This window comes from Nothoprocta perdicaria, unplaced genomic scaffold (assembly GCF_003342845.1).
Source record: "Nothoprocta perdicaria isolate Ctin4 unplaced genomic scaffold, notPer1 scaffold_23, whole genome shotgun sequence".
NCBI lineage: Eukaryota > Metazoa > Chordata > Aves > Tinamiformes > Tinamidae > Nothoprocta > Nothoprocta perdicaria.
In genome coordinates, this window is record NW_020455455.1 from 5412380 (window position 1) to 5423523 (window position 11144).

At 45.3% G+C, this 11144-nt stretch overlaps 1 non-coding gene across 1 annotated transcript; it reads right to left on the minus strand.

The window, feature by feature from the left end:
- Nucleotides 1-10359: 10359 nt before the first annotated feature.
- On the minus strand, nucleotides 10360-10433 carry TRNAN-GUU. The gene has a single exon. It is a non-coding gene; the product is annotated as a tRNA-Asn (tRNA).
- Nucleotides 10434-11144: the final 711 nt, after the last annotated feature.

Consider the following 11144-nt stretch of genomic DNA (forward strand, 5'->3'; position numbering starts at 1 on the left):
TTCTTAAATGTCTCAGAGCTTGCAAATTATGTGGAAAACTGAGCTTTCTTTTATCAAACAAACAAAAAACCCTAACATYAACAAAAAAATTATCTCGCTGCACTGGAGAAAAGGATGAAAGTCATTCTTGTCAAGTCTTAGGGATTCAAAATTCAAAAGACAAAACATTTTCACGATAATGTTTGACTTGATTGTTGAATTTGTGGCCTATTTGATATTTTTAATGATGAGCATTAATAATAGTATATTATTAATTATACTAATAATGGATTTAATATGAAATATTAAACAGATTAAAAATAGCCTTTTATATTCAGACAAAATATAAAGAAAAGCAAACAAAAAACATGTCATCCATSTGAATCAGAATAAACCATTTAGATTAGTAGGGCTGAGTTTTTTCTGCATCCATATTAATAATTTGACAAATTCAATCTCTTATGCACGTCATTGTGAAACRGAGGTGATTATATATGGTGAGGTCTTTGTTTAGGTGGATTTGTTCAGGGGAAAACAAAATGGCACTTAGCATCAACCCCCCCCCCACCTTGTTCAAAACAGGGAATTTGCTTTTTTTTCCCCAGATCTTCATGGACTGGGACAACAAACATCCCCTAAAGCGGGAAATCTGTTTCCCAAAGCCTTCTTTTCTTTCTTTTTTTTTAATCTAAGGCTTCCATTAATTTGTGATTTCTAACTTCCCCAGTGCAAAAACCTAGACAATGTCCACCCACACAATGTTGTCTTGTTGAGTCTGTAAACAGACAGAATTAAACAATAGTATTGCTAAGTGAGAACTTTCTCCATTCATCTTAATGGACTGGTAATTATGATCACTTAAATGCCCACAGTGTTAACCACTTCACTGCTGGCTGGATTTCACCAAAAAGTGCAGTTTGCCTACTTTCATTTATTCAAGCATAGGTTGACGTAAAAGTCACAATCCATATATATTTAAATGGATTAAACAATTAATAAAACTGTGAATGTGGATTATATAGCCAGTTAAAAAAATATAATAAYCATCTTCTGAAGGTTTTTTCTTATTCTTGTTAAGGACTTGAGCAAAGCAGTGTTTCCAGCATCAGCAATAAAGTGTTGTTGTTTGCAGGGATGTAGAGATTAAAATAGAATGGTGTTGATTTTGTAGTATTTTCCTTGATCAGCTGAGGGGCCAGTATAGTATAGTTAACTAATTAATACTACACATTTTAAGTGGTTTGGCAATACATAATGTTAGGAGATAGATGACAGATTGATATAATTTTGCCTTAAATTTCAGAAATTTCTAGTGAGCTATATGAGTAAGCAAACAGAATTTAGCTTAAAAAATTTGGAAAAAAAAAAAAAAAAAGAAAGAAAGAAAGAAAGATAGCTTTTAATTACTCCTGCCCATAAGTAAATGCTACTAATGGAATTAACAGGCAGAATTACAAATGGAATCCCTCCCCTGGACATCAGTATTGCATAAGCATCTGTGTGAGGGAAAAATCACAGTGGTTTTAGAATAATTTAATGGAATAGACCAATATTTGGAGTACAGTCCTGTCAGGAAATACACTTTAAATATTTTATGTACCACATAAATAATCATTTCTAAAACTAACTGAATCAAATTACTTTTGTATCACTAATTTATGCTTTCCGAAGCCTCTAGGGCCAGTTCCTTCTCCCCTGAGCTGATGGACCCGGTGCAACGTAGACGGCCTTAGACTTCATGACGGCTCCGTTTCCCTGTGCTCCCGCGGGCTCCGGCAGCGTTTTTAAGGGATGCAAAACAGCCAAATGGGGCGGCCTCCGTTTCCTCCGTCCACACCACAGGTTTTCAACCAGCCCTATGGCCTCCCCTGCACGGAGCCCAGCCCAGGGACGGGCAGATGCCCTAGGGACACAGTGTCCGCCTGCATTTTCCTGCTGATAGCTGTAACACAGCACCCACCTGCACAGGCAGGCCGTACTCCGCTGCCAAGGGGAAAGCGAGGGCTCCTCACACCTCAAACACACAAACCTCTGTCACACACTCAGCGACGATCCCAGTCAGCGCTAGTGGTTACAACCACTGCAATTACACTGCTCTTGGCTACCACTGCGACGCAGTTACTCATTTTTCCAGGATAACCGTTGTTTGCAGAGGACATGAAACAGCCAGCACCCCAACACACTGCCTAATGGTTCAAAACCAACGCCACGTCTGCCAAGGAAAGCAGCGCTGAACACAAAACAATTCCTCAAAACCCTTAGAAGCCCCAAACCGCCTGCGCTCAAGCGTGTGGTCAATTTTCTCGGTTTTAGCCCTTTAAGGCGGCGATATTTTTTTTTTTTTTTTTTTAATAATCAGTGGTTTTAAATGAGCAGTCAGGCCCGTGCGGTCAGTATGTAATGCTAGCGGGAGCACGGTATGTGGGCCCGCGCATCGGGTCTACCAGCGCTCGGGAGACCCCCCTGATAGTTACCATAGAGATAGTAGGAGCCACAAAGAGCTTCGATCACATTACTGGCTGGGAGGGGGTCAATTTGTATGCGTGAGCCCTGCTGGGATTGAAAGAATGCAGAGGAGGACAGGAAAGATAATAGAGGGAAAAATAAGTGAGGAGCGAATACAAGGAAAGAGGGGGGAAAGGAAGAAAGGAAAAGGGGAGAAGAGAGGGAGGGGAAAAACAAAGCGAGTCGGGGATGTCGGATGCRAAAGCTGGCGGAGAGACCCGGGGAAAATGAAGAGAGAAGGGGGAGAGGGAAAGCGAGTGAGAAAAATTCATCTTGTGCGAGGCAGCGCTCTTGTCACTCACTGACAGGAAGCGCTGCCTCCCGAAGAGCTAATTCAGAGGCCCGGAGAGCAGCAGGAACAGCAGGGATGTCGGCAGCACCTGACTGGCGCGGCAGAAGCCCATCTCCTCGGGCACGGAGCAGCGGCGAGGGGAGGCGGCGGCACCGCGCAGGCCTCAACGAGCGGCTCGCCCTCCTCTGGGGCTCATGGAGTGACAAGGACGACGGCCCGGCGCTGGCAGCGTTTGCCTCTGGCAATGGGAAGCCCTGGTGTTCGAGGGGCTGCTCTTCCTTGTGCCTCTAGCAACTGGTTTGGGAAACCCAGGAAAGCCACGGCAGCCTCCATTCCTCAGCTCATGGGGCACTTCTTGGGGCATTATTTCATACACCCTCGAAGATGCAGACAGACCTTTCCAAACCACTATGACAKCTCGGTCTTTGCTTCAAAAAGGCCAAAGAAGATGATGTGAATTGCTGTCTAAAACAGCAGACTATCCAAAATCCCTCCCCCCAGAAACAATCACTGTAGGGACATTCAAGGACTACTGCATCGTCTCCGAAATGCTACTGCTCCTCTGTGCACCAGAAATGCCATGGCCAAAACCTTCTCATCCTTCAAAAAACCCCCGAACAAAGTCAGACAGAGAGAGACAACAGGATCCAACTCATAGCCCTTACTGCTTCAAGAAAATAAACCTGATTTTGTTGCTTGTTAGTGGGTTCCCAAAGATAAAGACAACAAGGAACATCCTGCTTTGAGGGCCTCTGCTCTGCTGCAGCTTGGGCTGTGTTTGGGCTGCAGCCCTTCCACACGAGCCCAGGACGGGCAGCACTCGCGGTCCCGCTCAGCTGCCCAGGGTCCCTGTCCTCGTGTTCTGCGTGGATGCCCATCTCCTTGCAGACTGGAAGAAATACCCAAAGCTGGCCGAGCAGAAAACTGAGGCTGCAAACAGCAGCTTAATGGCTGAGGTAGCAGTGATCTTYTTCCTCAAGAGCATGATAATCTGCTTTTTTTTTTCTCTTAAAATCCACCTCTTCTCCTTAGAGGAAGCATCACAATGTTCTTCATCTCCAGGACATGTCCCTTCAGCCTGTCCAAGACTAAGATAAATTGTCTTACAGAGAAGCCTATTCAAGTATGTTCAATTAAGAGTAGCATGGATTTTGGAGAGCAACATTGCCCAGCTACACTATTACGCATTCAGGATATTACATGGACAAGCTAGAACAGACCATGCAGGGTGGTTTATTTATTAATTTAATTACCACTGTTTTGTATCATTCCAACTTTCAAACCAACTCTCAAAATATCCATAAATTACATTTGTCCCTCATATATTATGACCAAAATCAGCAGAGATACCCTGAGTTCAACAGACTCAACCTTGAGTTGTAAGTGCGCAGATGTCTGAGTAACAGCAAAATTACTGAAATGTTTTAAAAGCCTCTAGAAATGCTGTGAAGCAGCTTTTCCATGTGTAACAGTTGTAACAAATTTAAGAAAAATCCATTATGATTTTAGTTTTAAAAAAGCCCTTCAAAGAAACAYAAAGAAAACCAAAAACATTTTAGTCAAGGACACAGTCTTAGCATAAATGTGTACACTGCAGCAGGAAAACTGCATCTAGAAAACTGGAAAGTACCTATGTAGAAAAACCCAAAGTCTCTTACGCATCATCCAAGCTCCCACAATGTCCTGTGCATAAGAACTACTTTTTTTCCCTTGACATTTATAATACAGAAATTTTTGTAAGAGATAGTATCGACCCAGCCGACAGGACAATTTCATTTTCCATTTCCAAGCTACTACCTCTTCACTTATCACCACCACACATGTTCATGGATCCTCCACTAAACAAGTCCAGCAGTTCCTCTCCAACCCCAGTCCAGCCCCAACAGCCTCATCTACGCCTGCTGAAGCCATTAGGAATTTTAGGAACAACTACTAACCAGATGAGTCTTCATTTCCACATCCCTTACGATTTTTTTCCACTACAAAAAAAACACAGAACTTTCCAAAAGCTGGGCAATAGGCCGAAAACAGTTGTTTCAGCACTCACAGGAAGTGGAAACTGAAAAATCCCATCCAGCGAGTAATTTGTACAGTTTTCTTAAATCTTGAAAACTGGGCAATACATTCTGTAATAATAAATCTTAACTGCAAGCTAATCTTATCTTCTTTCCATAATAAACTCCTAATTATTACCTTTCCAGACAGTTTATCTGTGATTTTTAAGCATGTGATAGTAATAAAAGTGCTAGGTCTTACGCCTAAAAAAAAAAAAAAAAAAGGGAAAAAAAGGAAATATTTTGGTTAGGCATACAGAAGAACCTTGTTTTTAAAGCTATAAAAAAAGTTATATAATGGAACAAGTTACAAACTAGGAGGGAACTGTTCACAACAGAGAAGTCATGGACAGTCATTGCTGTTTCTGCGCGTGACAGACTGACCTCGGCAGAGAAGCTCCACCTTCCTAAGAGACTTAGATTACCCAAAAGAAAATTTAAAAATATTTTTTAAGCTTAAAACTGATCAAGACCAGAATGCATTACCAGATATTAAAACCAAATGAATACATTTTTTATTATTATTTTGCAAATATTTGTCTAAATAGACAATAAACTTTATACATCATTAATTACTTGTTTTATCTTCCATTTATTTTCAAAGTACATAGAGCCATCAAACGTGTGAGGCCCAGCAGGACCAAGCACAGTGTGTTTAACCACACACAGCTTCTTTGTATCATTCCACTCTGCTAATGCTACRCAAGTTATAGAAAATATTTAAGATAATTTTTGAGATTCAGAATATTTATTTTGCCCAAGAAAAAAACAATGCCAAATAAACTATGTCTCCAAATAAGACTGCAGATCTGAATTGTGAACAGCAGCTACTTAGATAGAACTGCCTATTTTCAATGAGCTATAGAATAAGAAATATTTAGAGAAATAATTTGGCAAGTAATCTGAACAATAAATGCCTGAAAAGAAAAAAAMCAGAAATGTTTGCAGGTAACCTGTGAAGGGAAAATGAGACCAAAACTGATCCCTGTAGGTTTTCTACYATTTCACCATGCCACCTCACAAGGACCTTTTTTCCAGCATCACCAATTTAACCACATTGATTTCTAAACAGACACGGTTCCAGACAGCCCTCAGCTTGTCAAACCAGTGATTCCTTAATAATATATGTGCTGTTCTACTGAGCACTTAGGAGCTGTTTGCAGAGCCTGGCGTGGAAATGCCCCAGCAAGAAAGCAAAAATTCGGGCTACCTCACCCATTCAGAATAAAACTCGAAATGACAAATTCCCAGGGCCTCCGTTTCTTGGAAGCAGACAGATTTTCCTTCCCCTCCTGGATAGAGCAGCTCGCGATGTCCCTGCACCCCTCGCTCTGCCTACCTGTATGCAGCAAGACATGGGTCGATTCTCACATTTTATCACTAAAGGTTATGATGCTGGCAAAGGAACATGATGCTTAACAAAGAAAAAGAGGGTGACCCATTCCTATAAAACAATGCTTAAGGTRTATTAGATAACTTTTTAAAGGTTTATTAGATATCCATTTATACAAATAAAGCTTTATTTTATCAAAAATATTAATGTGTTGTTTCTTTCCCCTGAATATATTTATTTCAGGTAAATTCTGAGTCATCATTAACRTCTGTGTAACTTGCTGGTATTACATTTTTTTTGTCCTTTGCACTTTACAAACAAAATAAAAGAGTGTATCTCTCTAGTCCTTCTTTGTATCACATTTCTTCTCTGGAATACTACAGACCTTTCCCACACAATCCAGGGATTATGACATTTAAATGCAGCTCTTTACATTAAAGAAAAACGTATATATAAATATATCTTTCCTCTCTGGGTCCTATAGCAATCACAAAATTCACAGGATCTAGTTTAATCTAGTTTAAATTTTCCTAGATAACATTAGCAATCTGAGCTAACAAAGTCTTGTTTCCATGTTTAGCATAAGACATGACATTTAAGAAGTCAGTGTCAGCTCTTCAAGGCTACTGTTTCCAATCTATACTGCTTTTCTTTTTTTTTTTTTTTTTTTTTTTTAAGAAAAAAAGGTACAACTTTTAAAGTTTTGCCTCTGGTAGAGGTTGTCATTTGAAATTCAGCAATTTTCCTCTGCYTTTCAAAAATACTCAATACTCTCAAAATGTTGAGATTTCTATATGATCCAACTGTACAAAATGACAATGAAGCTGCTTGCCTTCATGGTGCCTTCTGAAGCAAATGAACTCCAGAAATGCTGTACAGATGTCAAATATCATCTTCATGTATCAAGCCATAGGGAAAGAACGGCACCAAAATATTAAAGCAGCAATGTTCTGATACACMAGTAAATCTATTTAAGATATAGAAATAACCAGGAATTGTGTATGCAGCATGTGAAAACACATTAAAATTTAGAAACATTCCAAAGAATAATACAGTCCCTAAAAAACCCTTATCCTTAGCACCTAGGAACAGATATTCTGACAAAAGTGACATTTACCCATAAATTAATAAAAACAAGCGATTCTGCCTTGGAATCCTATTTCTTAATTCTTGGACAATGCTCCTCAGCCCTCTCTGCACTACTTATTAGATGTCTATGGCTATTTTTTATCAGAGTTTTTTCTGCTGGAATTATCTGCAGAAAGACTGAGTCCAAAGTAAGCAAACAGCAAAAAAAAGGAAAATAGATAAATAAATAAATAAATCRCAGCAAGCCTGAGCCTGGCTGCCTGAACGACTGCCTTATTGTCTCGGCGTTTACCACACAGCACCATACACTGCCTGTGTTGTTGCTTTTTTATTATTATTATTTTAAAACATGGAAAGGTCTGAGCAGCATTAACGGTTTAAATCTTGGAGTAAATCTTGTTTTTTTTTTTTAAGGTATTTTGCAGTTCTATGAAAACAAGCAGCATTTGAAGCCAGCATGGTGTATTTGTTTTCACGATCGGTTTGTAAAAAAAAAAAAAAAAAAAAAAAAAAAAAAAAAAAAAAAAAAAAAAAAAAAAGGGAAAAAAAAAACAGGCAGGGGAAAAAAAAAACCAGCTGTTAATCCATTTTAGTAAAAGTGGAAGAAAAAATCTTGGGGACTTTCTAATCCTAATTTCAGCCCAGAGTGATTTTCATGGCCAAACAATGAACCTTCAGACTAGCAGTTTATATCACGAACACCCAGCTAACTCTCAGCCCAGGCCCCGGTCCAATTTCCCGGGTAAGAGAAGTCCCATCTCCTTGGCCCTCAGTGACAAGAACCCCGCAGTGTTGCACCAAACAAATCAAAACTCTCCCAAAGGCGTGCCCGGGCAGCGCGGGACGCCTGGTTATGCCCAGCGCCGACCTCCCGGAGCGTTTTTACGGCGCTGCAAACGCCTTATATCGATGCAGACAAACGGGTGGAGGCGGCGGGCGCAGCCCCCGGCAGCCGAGCGCCGCCCGCGCCGTGGCCGTGGCCGCCTCCCGCGCGCGGCCCCGCGCGCTCCGCTGCGCGCCGCGCAGGGCGGCAGGAGCGCGCGGGGCGCCGCTCCCCTCCCGCCAACATCCATTTTGTCGGGCAGAAACGCTTGCCAGCGATTAAAATATTCAAGATGGCTGTTCCGGCGGCCGCGCCGCGCGCGGAGCGAGCGGGGCGCCCCCGCGCAGGCTGCGCGCTCCCCCGCGCAGCGCTCGTGCGGGCAGCGCGGTGCCGCCCGCGCCCGCAGCCGCGCGGAGTGCGTCAACTTTTTCCTGCAACGAGAAAATGATGCAATCCCTCCCTGCACTTAGCGGCAGTGCCCCTGGATAAAATATAGCTAAATGGATTAATTTTAGAAGCATACATTACAGTTATTAAAATCCCTTTTTTTTTTCCCCACGGCTGATAACTCAAAGCTTCGCTGACCTCTAATATTTTTTTTCACTCGATCCGCTGCCTTCTCGCCAAACTGTATCAGGCTTCCCCTTTCCTGCAACCTTAATTGTAATTCGGCAGCGAGCAGACGGGGTTGGGCGCTTTCCACGCACACGCTTCCCCACTTCGGCAAAATGAGTTTGTCCAGCGGAGCCTGAACCGCTCTTGCTGAACGTGGGATGTGGCGTGAACGAGCGTCCTCTCTATAGGTAACCTTGGGCATGGTATGTGTATACACACACATAGATACCACATATCTAGATATTTACACATACCATAAATATGATGTGTGTGTATATCTATGTATGTATACGTATACACACATATATATAAGGTTTGTGTGTGTGAGGAATCACCTCTCTGAAACGACCCGCAGCTGATGCAGCGCAGAAGCGCGGGATGCTCCGCAAGCCGTGACTCCCGCACCGTCACTTTGGCAACACGGAGCTCCCGGCTGCTGGCAGCTTCCCGGCTAGTGCTGCTTCACACGCATCTTTGGCTATTATTTTTAAAGCCTGCGCGGTGGCGAGGCGGTGCGGGGAGAGACACGGGCACTTTCCTGCAGTTCTACCCTCCTGCGCTGCTTCGCGAGCGGCAGCGAAGGAAACGCTGCGGGCTCGATCCCGTTAATGCCAGCAATATGGGAATAGCAAGAGAGGGATGCATCTGACTCTGGTTGAACTAAAATCCCAGAGTTTTGCAGGAGCCATTGATGGGCTGAGCAGCGGCACCGGTACCGGCGGCTCCCGCAGGGAGCTCCTGCTGCCCTGATGCGGGACACAAACTGCCACCTTTTCAAAACGTTTTGCTGAAAAGTGAAAGATTCATATGATTAAAAAAAAAAAAAAAAAATCTCAGCGAGCTGTTGCAGATACCACGCGCTAACGATTTCGGGTTTATTGCTTTAAAATGATTTTTCGGTGTTTCTCAATAAGTGTATTTTTCCCCAGGATCTTAGCAGGCAAGGGCCATATCTTGTCACCAATGGTGAGTCAATGGCACCGCCCGACCTTCAGCAGGGCTGTACCCTCTGTCTAAATCAGGCGAGCGGGGAAGCGGCATGTGCGGAGCGCAGCGCGCTCGGCACGCGCGGGATTCCCGCTCGAGCCCCACGCGTGGCATCCGCAGCCGCGCGGGCTCCGCGGCGGCGCTCCGCTCCTCAGAGCCGCGCAGACGCCGCGCAGAGGTGCGGGCGGCCGCGGGGGGCCGGCCCGCTCCCCGTGCCCCTCTCTTACGCCGCCTTCGCTCCGCGGCGGCGCTGCCCCCGGGGCTGGTAGCCCCGCGCCGAGGGCTGCAGAACGCCCCGCACATGCACGACGGGGCGCGGGAGGAAGCGGCAGCTCCTGCGCCCTCCCGGCGGCGAGCGGCGGCTGCTGCGGCCCCTGCGCGACGCGGCGCGGCCGCCGGAGCCCGGGCTCGCATCCGCCGGGCCGGGGCAGCGGCTCCCGCGCCGCCCGCTCCGCGCCCGCGCAAACCCCTCATGCGCGGCCGGGCCAAGTCTCGTCTCCGCCTGCCCGCGCACCTTCCGCGCCAGGGGGAAGGCGCCAACAACTCCAGGGGCTCCCCCTCGCCAGCAGCATCTCCGACCACCCCAAAAAACGAAAGTGGGGCCGGGCAGCCCCTGCTCCCCCACCGCGCAGCGCGAGGCCGGCGGGACCCTCCGCGCAGCGGCCGCACCAAAAGACGACCCCGTCCCTGGGTGGGCTCGAACCACCAACCTTTCGGTTAACAGCCGAACGCGCTAACCGATTGCGCCACAGAGACCGCCGCGAGCAGCGCGCGCCGCCGCGCGGCCCGTGTGCTGCGCCCGCGCGCGCCGCGGCCAGCCCGGCTGCCGCCTGCGCCCTGCAAAGGCACCGGAGGGCTGAGGAAACGGGGCAAACGACGGATCGTTGTGGGTTTTCTGAGGAAACGGGGCAAACGACGGATTGTTGTGGGTTTTCTGAGGAAACGGGGCAAACGCGGATTCCCAAATATTCATAGCCCGTGGCAACCCATTTTCTGTGAAATAAATCCACAAATCAAAGAGTTAAAATAGCTTCGCCCTGAGTGTTGCTAATTCACCCGTTATATGTACGAGACAAATGGTAATTCCCAATTGCTCTATTAATGCATTTCAAAGTATTTAAATTGACTGCAGGAAACTACTGGATTGTTAAAATAGGCGGTACCTTACTGAATGTATGTGATAAGTTATGTTTGCCTTTCTAAGGCTCTGAGAACAGCAGTACAGAAAAGTTATGCTCCCATTACTTTACCAAAATCTACTTCAAGCACTATTTTATAACAAACAAAAGCTTCCACATTGCAACATGAGCAAACATTTTCCCCTTTCCATCACAGACYGTATTGCTGAATCCTTGTGGAAATCTCACCTCAGCTGCTGAGTTCTTCTTCCTGATGGCCCCATGCGGCTCCACATCCCGGCACTTCCCTAAAAGTCGCAGCCTCTGGCGGAGCAGGCTCCTTGGCAGG